General features: G+C 41.1%; 1 protein-coding gene across 1 annotated transcript in view; it reads left to right on the forward strand.

Moving 5' to 3' along the window:
* The window catches only part of SCAPER (S-phase cyclin A associated protein in the ER), a gene marked incomplete in the record, with an annotated part of 4,815,867 nt that overhangs the window by 1,476,668 nt on the left and 3,326,329 nt on the right, over nucleotides 1-12,870 (forward strand).

The following is a 12,870-nucleotide window of genomic DNA, read 5'->3' on the forward strand; positions in this document are numbered from 1 at the left end:
CTTTCTTCCCAATCACACTTCCAACATTTGCTTATCTATATGAGGAAAAATTCTTTGTAGTCTAATTGGGGTATAAAAATACCTATGTAAACACATTTCCAAGCAAAGATCCTAAATCATCTAAACTTTGTTACATATTTGCGAGCTGTACATATATCCACCCATAGTTTTTTTGTGAATTGCTTATCCAGTCTGTCTTCTCAATCCTTTCTAACCTTCTCTAATTGATTGTTATAGTTATCATGCAGTATTTTATATACTGTACTAATTATCACTTTAACAGCAGCTTCTGTTCTCAGTTCTATCAAAAACTGTACTTGTGCTGGTCTTTCTTAGATCCCCTTTTCCTTTCTATCTGCATATGCCCTGATATTAATCCTTGATAAGGAAGGCAGTCTCTAGCCTTCAGTCCAAATAAATTCTTGTCCTCTTCCCATTTTATTACCTTTCCCCTCTGTAATTATTTGCCCCCAATACCTTGGTTCATTTGGCAGTTTTCCGCAGTAAATCCCAACCCCTCTTGTGTATTGTCTATATCCCTAATTGCAGTCATCCTTATCAACAGAATCTCCTTTCTCCATTCCTGTGTTGGCTTAGTTCTCAGAATACTTTCTGCTTCTTTATGAATATAATGTTCTGCATGGTTGTTATTCTCCTTAAGGATCTGCATCCAAAATCCCAGTTTGTTCTTGTTTCTGAGCTTCCATGCTGTTTTATCATCATCCCTTTCCACTTTGAATTACAGCTTTCTACTTGTGCTGTGTTTAGGACCCTTAACTGTGTAGCTCTGAAATACCCCTTCAAGTCTGGTAATCCAAACCACCTTGTTCTGTTGGAAAGATCAGCTTATCCCACTTGACACTTGCTGTCTTCCCTCCCCCAGATAAAATCCTTCAACTCTTTATCAATTACTATCCACAACTTCTCTTTTGATTGATAAAAATACACCTGATCTGTGTATAAACCTTAAGGGACTAAAAACATTGACTGGCCTCCATCTTGCTATCCATAAAACAAAGCTTCCAATTTCTCAGTTTTTGTATTATCTTTTGTTTAGACTCTTCCCATGTATCCTTAGCTGACATAACAGAATCCTTTTGAATCCATACTCCTAAGTACTTCATTTTATCATGTCCTCATAAATATGGGTATTGCTGAACCAATTTGTGTGGGAACATAGTTTACAGCTATTGCCTTTGTTTTGTCTTCATTAATTTTGTATCCCAAAAACACTTGAAAACTGCCTCAAAACGTTCCATGACACTGAAATGCCCTTTCTGGTTTTATAGGTATAAAATCATCTTCTTCTTCTTTCGGCTTTTCCCGGTTAGGGGTCGCCACAGCGGATCATCTTATCTGCTCATGATTGGCAGTGGAGTTTTACTGTGTCGAGTTGCCAGCCCAGCGCCCAACCTTCCACAGAAGGCACACACTCATACCTAGGGCCACTTTAGAGTGTCCAATCCACCTGCAGCATGTCTTTGAGATGTGGGAGGAAACTGGAGCACCTGGAGGAAACCCACGCGACCACAGGGAGGACATGCAGACTCCGCACAGAAGGCACCCCAGCCGAGGATCCTACCAGAGAACCTCTTGCTGTGAGGCGGCAATGCTAACCACTGCACCACCGTGGCCACCCTTTTTATAGGTATAAAATAATATCTGCGAATAAAGCTAGCTTTTCTTGACTACCGTACCAATTATATCCTTGACTTTGAGTCCTTTATTTTCTTTGCCAGTGGTTTTACATGTAATGCAGTTAAGAAAGGAAAAGAAGACACCCCTACCTGGTTTCTCTGGTCAAACAGTATTGAGAGAGGAACCCACCCACTTTTAATTTTTGCCCCAGTTTCTCATGTATCTTCCTAAACAACTGTATAATTTTATCAGGGAATGCAAAAGCTTCCATTGCCATACTCATATAATCCCAGCTTACTCTGAATGCTTTCCCCTGCATCAAGACCCACCAGCAACAGTGGTATTTTCTTACGTTCTCCCTCCCTCTGGACCATTTTTGTTCTGTTAATGTTGTCAAATAGTTACCTGTCCTCCACAAAACCGCAGTGATCAATATCTATCCATTTTGGCATCATCTTTGCCATTCTTGTAGACATTATAGTCATAAACACTGTGTAATCATAGTTTAGAATTTAAATGGACCTGTACGAAGCTTGATCTGACGGGTCTTTGTCATCTTTAGGTATTACAGCTGTGATGCCCCATCACTGACCCAGTAATCAAGGAGCCTCAATCCTCACCACTGGCAGCAGTGGGGGGCGTATACATTGGGAGGATGACAAGTATACACACAGTAAAGTGCAATTTCCCTTAAGAGCACACTGAGATCACAGTCAGCCTGGGGCTGGTTTCTCCCGATCCCCAATAAGACTCCCCACTGGCACAGCTATAGAGTTGAGATCTCAGCTGAGTGGCCAAGTCAAGACCTCCAGCACCTTCTCTGTCCAACTAGTGCTTCATGTCCCTGCTCAAGTAGCTGTCACACGAACACACACTGAGGTTTGATTTATACACTCACAAGCACACACACGGTAAAGGCTGGCACAGGTTTATTAGCTATGTCCCCCTTCTGCCCAGACTGTAAGGTAGTTTTCACTGCCACCAGCCACTACTTAGCTACTTTAAGGACCTTAGCAAAGGGTGTCGAATCTTACTGTGTAATGTTACTATTAATCCAAATGGTAGTTTGACCCAAGAGCAAGGCTTTTACGAGTGACCCACACAGTGTCACCAAATAAATATGCAAATACCCTAAGAGCTTAAAATATGGTTAGACAGACCAGCCACAATTGAAAGGTTTAAGTACATTTAATAATAAATAATAGAAAAGGGCAATACTAAATATGCATTCACAGTGATGACAGAGTTCAAAATCACAGGACATATTTAAAACAACATTGCAGGACAATCTCAACAAAACTAATCTTTACTGTATTCTTTACTGAATCTAAAAGAAATTACTGTACACTAGTTAACTTACTTACAGAGCAAGCAAGACAAGATGTGGTGAGTGGATTTTCCAGCTGATGTTTTCATGTCAAAGACAAAATACAAAATGCACAGTTTCTCTCAGAGAGTTCTTAAATTAATATTTCATATATTACTGCTGGGATACTTGCAGGATGACATCACATTTTGTCACCTGACTGTAGTTCCCAAGCTAAACCCCCATTGCTAGAAACTACCCGCATTTAGCATCTCCCTGTAAAAACACACAAGCAAGGACTCTTCTTAGATATTTTGGCAAATGGTGGAAGTCATAACATACTTTAAATTCCTCCACATGTAAAGACAATACAAAAAACTTGTAGTTCTAGACATTGTGTCTGTTACTGCACTGAAACTGAGAGATAACATCTTTTGTTTATGGCCCAGCTATAAAGTAACTTGACCTCAACCATTCTTCTGAAGTTTTGCAAGTTAAGCTCCTTTTGTTACATTTCTGTACAAGTCATATTAATATTCACAAATTACATATAATTTATAAAATTCCAGCTAGCTGGGCTGACAGTATTTCCTTTTGTGACAACAGCTATCACACTTTCTTCCAGGATGTTGGTGCTTCTCCTTTTAAAATACTGTTAAGCAAAATCTTTCAGGTCTTGTATCACTTTCGTCACTCCTAGCTTCCAAACTTCCATAGGAATATCCTCTATTCCTGGAGACTTTCCTGTATATTGGTTATACATCACCACTTTATTCATCTCTTCCTGTCCTAACTGTTAGTAATTGAGCCTAATCTACCTCTAACCTTGGCATATTTAATTCTTCCATAAACATTTCTGTTTCTACCTTTTTTTTATTTCCATAGTTTTCTTCTTTATACAAATGTTTATTACATTTCCAAAATATTTCTAGTACCTCTACAGTGTTTCCAGTTATCTTCCTTGTTATAGGCTCCTTAAGCTTGATGACGGCCCTTTCTACTTTCTTTTGCCTGAGTCATCTTGTTAAAAGTTTTTGTACTCTGGAGTTATCAGAAAACAGTTTCTTAACAACGGCCTTTTGAAACTCATGCATATTATCGAGATAATCCCTTATTTTCTGTTTAGGATTCTGTAGTTACTCTTCTTCTTATGCGAGGTTCCTCCTATACTGCAATATTTTAACCTTTGTCAAGTCCCTCTACATACTCATTGTAACTTCTTGACCATATCTTTCTTTTAGTTCCACCCTATTTTTAAACTCCACTTTAATTTTACCCCACTCCCTATATGTTCAAAAGAAATTTCTATCTTCCTAATAACTCCTGAATAATTTCTTATAGCATGCAGGTTATGTCACGCATTATAAAAATACTACTGTTAAGAACAAAATTTTGATTTACTTACAGTTAACTCTTTCCTGCTTCTTCCCCTCTCCTAAATGTTTTTCCAAAAATTAATGACATGAAGTAGGGCATATACTTTGGAGTCCCCTACAAGTTTAACAAAGTCAAAGAAGTCCAATATTTCCAGGTTTTCTTGTTCTGCCATGTTTCACAAATATAATTAATGCTTTGTAATCCCACATTTATTTGTCAATTTCTGAGATTTTAGTTTTCTTCCTGTTAATCTCCATCTTCCAAGTCCAGTCTCTACTTCATTTTCAATGTACTCCTGGTTCTTCTACTCAACTCTTGTGCTTTTTTCTGCTTGTCATCAGAGTAAAAAGGTTTAGTCCTACATTTACTTGTTCAGCTAGGTCACTCATAGGTAATTTATACTCTGATGGGTGTAGGGCTATTAGCTCAAAGAAGCCTAAGGGTTACAATGGGAATAGACGTATGTTAATTTATATAAGTGATATAGGTAATATTTGTAATTTTGTTAGGAAGAACTGGCCAATATTAATGGCCAATGATGACATCAAGAAACTGGTTGGACCTACTCCTGCCTTTACTTTTAAGAATAGTTGTACACTTGAGGCAGTTATGGTATGGTAAATGCAGACTGGATAATAGTAGAATGTCAAATAGGCAGGGTACATATCCCTGTAGGGCTTGTAGCCATATTTAAGGGGAGAAAGTTTTTTTGCATCCTGTTAGTGGCTTTGAATTTGTTCCACGCTTTTATGCTGATTGTACCACCTCAAGCCTAGTATATTTGGCCCGCTGCAGGGATTGTACCTGTTTTTTTATGTAGGAAAAACAACCCGTCCCCTTAAAAAGAGCATCTTGGAACACCTGGGCTATATACATAATAAGGCTACCCCACAAGTGCATTGTTTAAGCATGTACAGGAGAATGAGGGGCATAGTTTTGTTTTTTTAGCCCTATAGCTGATCTATGATGATATAAGAGGGGGGGTTTAAATAGTAGGCTAGAAGGAGCTGAGACTAAATGGATTATTAGGTTGCTTGCACATAGATTACCAGGCTTGAATGGCTGTGTGCCTTTAAAGCCTGTATTGAAGTCACGTAAATTGATTAATTGAAGTATCTATTAATTATTTTATTGGTTGTGCTGTTTAAATGAGTTGTTTTTACTGTGCTTTTGTGGTCTGAAGAAGTGTACAGAATGTCTGTACGAAAGCGCTTACCACTGCTTATTAAATACATACCTTTTATCTTTTTCATCATTCTTAATGGTCTTGGTTTTTGTTTTAAGGCAGTTTTCATCTACTTGGTTTACTTTATTCTATTTATTTACTCCTTCAGTATTTCATTTATGTTAATCAGCTCTGAGTACATTTAAATTATGTTTTTCTCTAGATTACATTTTAAATCATGGCTTGCACCAAAGCTGGGATCTGTACTGTTTTTTTGACAAATACCTGCAGAATTCTTCCCAGTCAGTGTTTTCTCCTCACCTTTTGTGATTAATTTTCTTTCATATTTTCTGAAATTTTTTGTGACAAATAGGCAATGCACTTACTAGCCAGTTACTGAAATTTACTCAAAAAGACACATTCACTGTCTCTTTTCTGAGTTTCTGTTTTCATACTGGGACAGTTGAAATTAAGCTGCTATCCATTGTGCAGCCATCTTGGAAGTCTATTTTTGTCTTTGTTGATTTCTTTCCAATAGTGTTTAATTTGTGTTGATTTACAGGAATAGTAATGTAGTCTTAGATAATTTGCTTTTCATCCCCCCTCCCATTTACAGTTGTGCTGATGAGAGATTTAGTCCCTGCAGATGGAGTTTTCCTTTTTCTAGAATTATGAGCTGACAGTTGTCATAGCTTACTCAGTCTCTCATAAGAGTTTTCACTGCTTCGATAAGTCTCTTCACTCACCCATGTTCATCATAGTTCATTTAATTTGTCATGTCATGCTTGAACTCTGGTACTAGTCTTCTGAATTTCTCAGCCTTACATTTGGGACAGTTGTTAAATATGACATCTTCAAGTGTCTTCCATCTCAAGAATGTAGAATTTTAATGTATGAATCAAACTTAAACTTGTATTTGTCAGTTACGTTATTTAAGGAGTTTGGAATAATTTTCTGTGTATATATGGTGTGGCTTATTTGAACTGGAGCAGTTCTGTGCCCATTTGACTCCGTGGACAGAAATGCCCTTCACGACTAGGAAAACTATGAATCCTGTCCGTTAATATATTTTTTGTCTTACATTGTACATGGCACACAGCTCTGCACTGCTTATTCTCTGTAAAGTTGACATTCTTGACCATTGCATTGTATGTCTTGCTTTGTCTTTGCACATTATTATTTTATCACGTCTTTTATGTATCTTTTTAAATACTTTCCTTTCCACTGGTTTGGGTGTTGTAATTTTATCAACATTGAAAAGTAAGTTCTAGGCATAAATTATTTCATTCTTGAAATAAAATTAAGACTGTATTTGTTTCCTTATTTACAGTTCTTGCCTACACCAACCTTTTAGAGTAATGCCTTTCGGTAACTTCATTCCACGGTGGTGGTGCTGCGGTAGCGTTGTCACCTCACAGTAAGACGCTGTCTGGTTCGATTCTCAGCTAGAGCGTCTTCTGTGTGGAGATATGCGTGAATGGGCATACCTTCGTTGAAGGTTGTGCGTCAGGGCTGGCATCTTGGCACGTAAAAATCAACTGCCAATCATTAGCGGACCGGAGTTCCGCTGTGGCGACCCCTAACCAGGAAAAGCCGAAAGACACACACACACCTTTTGGTAACTTCATTTGTAAGTCATTGTCATTGCATTTTTGAAATTCATTTACTTTTTCTTCTGTCTAGCTGGTCTTCTAGTAATTCTTTGTGCCTTCCTAGTAAGTATGCTAACTTAACATAACTGCTATGTGTAATTCCTTGCCAGATTTGCATTTTATTTTCAGATCGTGCTTCTTTAGATCGAGAAACTTCCTCAGCAGTTTGAATGTACCTTATGGAAAGATTTTCTGAATATGCTTTGCAAGGGTTTTGGTCGGTTTCCACCTGATGTTTTTTGCCAAATAGATATTTGTGAAATTTCTTGCATCTGTATACTATTTTAAACTGGTGTTTCTTTTATGAGCTTATCTCTGTTTTGCACCTTTAATCTCTGTTAATCCTTAAACAACTGGTCTGTTCAACAGTAGTATCCCAACTACTATACTGTTCTTATTGGCATGAACTTGCTTGTACGGCTAGCTTTTTACAACACAATACTTTACAATTGGTACCTCTGTAATTAGTTTAAACCTTTCAACAGTTTCCATGTTCATAGGTGCCGCTACTCGGCTCAGCCAAAGATCTATTTTAAGCCTAGTCAGGCTTACGCAGAATTTATCAAAATATTGCTGATGTGTCAATGCCACCAAGAATTTTATGGTCGTGATATAGGATTGTACACATTAAGTGTATATATATATATATATATATATATACAGGCTTATAGTGCCTGCATATTTAAACTGTTTCTTACTAAATTGGTACACCTTGTTTGCTGTAGCATAGACTAGATCCAGGCCTGCTGAATCTAGCTTTGTTTGTATAACTTGAGCACTAATCCAGGCATTCTTTAAAGTATTCAATTGTATTTATTACTGCGTGGTAGTCACTTGATTAAAGTGTAGCTATCATTCTAAGTCGTTTGGATTAAGCACTTGGGCTCAGACCAGTTGTTTTACATTAGGAAGGTTTGTGGCCTGCACTGTGGTGGCAGGACAGGTAGCTTACATCCTTCTAAGTTGGGAACTGCTGATTGAGGGCTCAGTGTCTGTTATTCTAAAAGTGTATTAGTCCTGGTTTAAGCACTTGGGCTTCAGGCCAGTTATTTTACATTAAGAAGGTTCGTGGTCTGCACTCTTGTTGGAGGAGAGGCTGGACTCTGCCCTTCTGGGCTTGGAATTTCTGGTTAAAGGCTTATAGTGCCTGCATATTTGAACTGTTTCTTACTGGAATTGGTACACCTTGTTTGCTGTAGCATAGACTAGATCCAGGCCTGCTGAATCTAGCTTTGTTTGTATGCTTGTTTGCTTGTTATTTCCCTGAAACGCTAATTCCACCTAAAACGCGGCTTTTCAGCGCTTCTGTGGATCCCTAGTGACATCTGCATTGCTTACTGTACTTATCTTGTTTCACTTGAAAGAAAGTTACTGTTTGTCATTTTTGCATTTAAGTTACCTGTAATGCATTGTATTTAAGTTACCTGGCACTTGCTCACTAAAGCAATTATATAAGTCAGCACTAAAAAATTAAAAGCACTACGCCCTCACAAACTCCCTTTGAGTACCTTGTTTCACATTGGCCCTTTTTTTTTCAATTATAAAGGAATTCCCAATACTATTCTAGCATGTCCAAAGGTCAGTTGTCAATCTCCTCTCCGGTCCAGCTGGTGAATCTGGGAATCTTGAGGCAATTTTACAACTGTCTCATGTACACAGACAACCCTCTCCTCCTCCCAACAAATTCCAACACATGTGAGAGATGCAACCATATAGCCAAACTGGAGGCTAAGCTCTCTCAACTCAGTACTGGCGAAACCTGTCAGGAGGAGAAGGAAACCACACTCACTACAATTCCAGTCTCACATAGACCTACCACGACAGCAAACCAAACACATAAACACACAAAAACATACTCGGAGGCTCTAAATAAAAATCAGCCTAAGCAGCAGAGACCTCCAAAGCAGACACCCAAGCAACCACTACCCCAAAACAAAACACGTTCAACACATAGCTCACAAAGCTAGTGTGCCGAACAGTCACAGCCCTTAAGGCTAAACAACACACCTGATACACTTGTAATAGGTGACTCTATCGTCAGGCACACTGACGTCCCGCTCACCAGGCTGAACAAGGAGAAGGTCACGGTGAGCTGCCTGACGGGCGCTAGGATCCGCCACATAACACAAGCACTTGGGTCACTCCAAGGCAAGTACAAATATGACTCAGTCATTGTCCATGCTGGTGTGAATGACCTGAGACGTACCTCCCTGGACTACATGAAAAGAGACATAGAGAAGCTCTCTGAGCATGTGGCCCAGGCCGGTATGACCCTGACCTTGAGTAGCATCTTACCCTCACCAAGAATGATGCCACAATATAAAGACAAGATGATCAATTTCAACAATTGGCTTAAGTATTGGTGTCATTCAAAGGGGATCCAATGCCTGTCAGCCTGGGATGACATGCTTGACAGGCCACAATGCTTCGCTAGGGACGGCTTGCACCTGTCACACCTGGGCTTTCGGATATTGGCAAAGGCTCTTGCTACCCCCATAGTGCCTTTTTTAGGCAAGGCTCAAAAGACAAACCCACCTCCATAGGTATCACAAGGGATAAGAAACTAAGAGTAATGCTACTCAACGCCAAAAGTCTAAACCTCAAGATGCATGAACTCGAAACTCTCCTTAGCATGGAGAACATAGATATCTGTGCAGTAACAGAAACCTGGTTCAAGGCTCCCGAGAGCACCCCAGCACTACCAGGTTATACCTCATACCATGCTTTTCGGCCCCAAAACGTGGACCGAACCAGAAAAGGAGGGGGGGAGGGAGTATCAATATTCATCAAAGATGCCCACACCTCCAGGTTGGTGGCACAGCACGAAGCATCAGAGACTATCCATGTGCAACTAACAGTGGATAAAACTGCTTTCCAGTTTATAGCCTGCTACAGACCACCCTCCCGAACCCAGGAACCCCACTCGGCCTTCCTGAGAACACTGGAAAATATGAAGGTCTCTCCAAACACCATTATATTGGGCGACTTCAACTACCCAAACATAGACTGGGAGCATTACTCTAGCTCCAACAGCCTGTGGAAAATATGGCCCAGACCGCAGAATCCTTTATAAATGCATTCTATGAACACCTTCAGGAATGCATGGATCATGCCATCCCAAATAAAACCAAGACCCAATCCTCCAAAGGCAGACGTCCTGTCTGGTGGACCCCAGCCATAAACAAGCTATACAATAGAAGGAGGAAGCTACTACATGATAGAGCAAAATCCCAAAAAGGGAAGGCATCTCTGATCAGTGTTGGCAAAAAACTACGGGCACTCATAAAATCGTCTAAGGCCAGCTTCGAGAGAAAAATTGCACAGGACACTAAGGATAATCACAAGGCTTTCTTTAGTTATGTTAGGAACCTGGGTGGGAATTCCCAGATATGCTCAGAATTAGTCCAAAATGACAAAAAATACACCAAACCCACAGACATTGCCAACATCCTAGCTGACAGGTTCAGCGCAAACCCCCACCAAAGGGCAAATATCTATCCCAGCAGAGTGCTGCCCCCCTGACATCTCAGATGCTCAGGTAAGAGCCGCCCTCTCCAAAGCAAAAAACACAGCATCAATGGGGCCAGACAGTGTCCCGGGCTGCGTCCTACATGAACTCCAAGAAGAGCTAAACCCAAACATAAAACTATTGTTCAATCTCAGCCTTACCACAGGATATGTACCCAAAGAGTGGCGTACAGCAACAGTGGTCCCTCTCCAGAAAGGTGGTGCCTCAACAGATCCTGGAAACTATCGCCCCATAAGCCTGACTAGCTTGGTCTGCAAAGCTGAGGAAAGGATCATCATGGACCTCATAAAAAAAGATATTGGGGACCTACAGACACTGGATCCTACCCAGTTCGGCTTTAAGGGCAGATCCTGCCTCTTAAACATGGTTGATTTCTTTGAAACAGTCACCAAGGCCGTTGACAAGGGGAAGGTGGTCCACACAGCCTACCTGGACCTCGCAAAAGCCTTCGATACAATACCCCACTCGGGCATTATAGATAAGCTCACCAGCTGAAATATAAACCCCTATGTCACTAGATGGGTTGCAAACTGGCTCAAGGACAGAACCCACATGGTTAGAATTGCTGGAGCCATGTCAGACTCCAAACCAGATGTTCATCGTGCATACAGCTGCAGTCATCACACTTGGGTTATCCTGCCATCAGGCGGGTCCTCGGTCGGCCGAATTCCAAACGTCGGTTGTCGTCGCTTCTTCCCTGATGTCAGTGCGGCAGGGGTATAAAAGAGGCAGCCGACGCCATTTTCTCCAGTCTTTCTTGCCGCGCGGTGCCCGAAGCAGAAGCAGTTCGCAAGTGCCGGTCGGCCAGCTCCTGAGATTTACGAACAGTATTTCAGCCAAAGTCTTCTTTAAAGCTAAGTACCCCGTTGGGGAAACTTTTCTTGCCTCAGACCGATGTCAGAGAAAGTTAATAATTGCATTTCTTGTGGGAAGCAAATACCGCATAAGGATTTTCACTCTTTCTGTATACCTTGCTTAGGGCCACACCACGACGTCTTGGCCTGCCGTTTTTGTGCTAGGTTTAACAAGTGCACTATTAAGCACCGGGCGGAGTTCGCCCTTCATTATTTTGGCAAAAAATTTAATTATATCATGTTGTCGGATACACCGACGCCAGTTTTAGGCAAAAGACGCAAAGATAAGGACCGACATCCGAGGCCTGCACCGAGTACTGAGACCACGCTTAGGCCGACTACTGGTTCTCAAGTGAGGCGCCTACGCAGCCCCTGACTACCGATGAAACTATTTTACCGGTGACTTCAGTACCCAAGTTCGCAGGTTCCTCTGTCTCCATTCCCACTGCAGATACCGACGCCACTCTTGGCGGGGAAACCAAAAATTTAGCGAGGCCTGCCATTTCTGAAGGCGTCTTCAGATCTACCACCTTCTCTATTAAATCCTTCACTAAATCTAAAGCTGCAATGAAAACTAAAAAACAGGGTCCTCAGACCTCCTCTCAAGGCCCCATGCCTAAAAAACAGATGCTTAAAATGGCTGAGGATTTGATAACTCTCATCAGGGGTTCTCAACCCCCCTCAGACAAAAGACCCAGGTTGGAGGAAGACTACCCTTCCTCAGACCAGGCTTCTATTACCCTCAGACCATTCTGAGGACCAGGATTATGCCTGTTCCCCTTTTGAAGACTCTGATGCTGAGGAGTCTATTCCCTCGGTCTCCCCCCCTGAGGACTACTCTTTTGGGGAAACCCTACATACATTGAGAGAGCACTTCCACTGTGAAGGCCAAGATTACTCAGATTCCAAGAAAAGGCTCAGGGAATTTCTACTGCTCCCCCAGCAGAGGCCCCTGGCTATCCCTCCTGTTTTAGATATTTTGGATGATGTGTACGCAGAAGCCAGTCTTAATCCAGACTCTCTACCTTAAGCCCCTGTTAAACCAGACAGATATTACCGGGTTCCTGATTCTCACCAGTTCCTTTATAAAAGCCATACTGCTGACCCAGAAACAATTTCACAGGGTCCCAAGGGGATTAAGGCCTCTACTGCTAAAAACCCTTTACCTTGAGAGAGAGATTCCAGAGCATTAGAAAGGTGGGGGAAAAAGGTGTATACATCAGCCACTTTAACCATGAGGGCATTACTGAAAAGCAAAATGTCACAGACAGAACAACCAGATTTGAAAGAGTTGCAGGATTTGTTGCATGGAGCAGAGCAAGTGGGGAAACGTACCTTGCAGTGTGGTT

This window comes from Protopterus annectens, chromosome 7.part0 (assembly GCF_019279795.1).
Source record: "Protopterus annectens isolate FY-2018-M chromosome 7.part0, PAN1.0, whole genome shotgun sequence".
Taxonomy (NCBI): Eukaryota; Metazoa; Chordata; order Ceratodontiformes; family Protopteridae; genus Protopterus; species Protopterus annectens.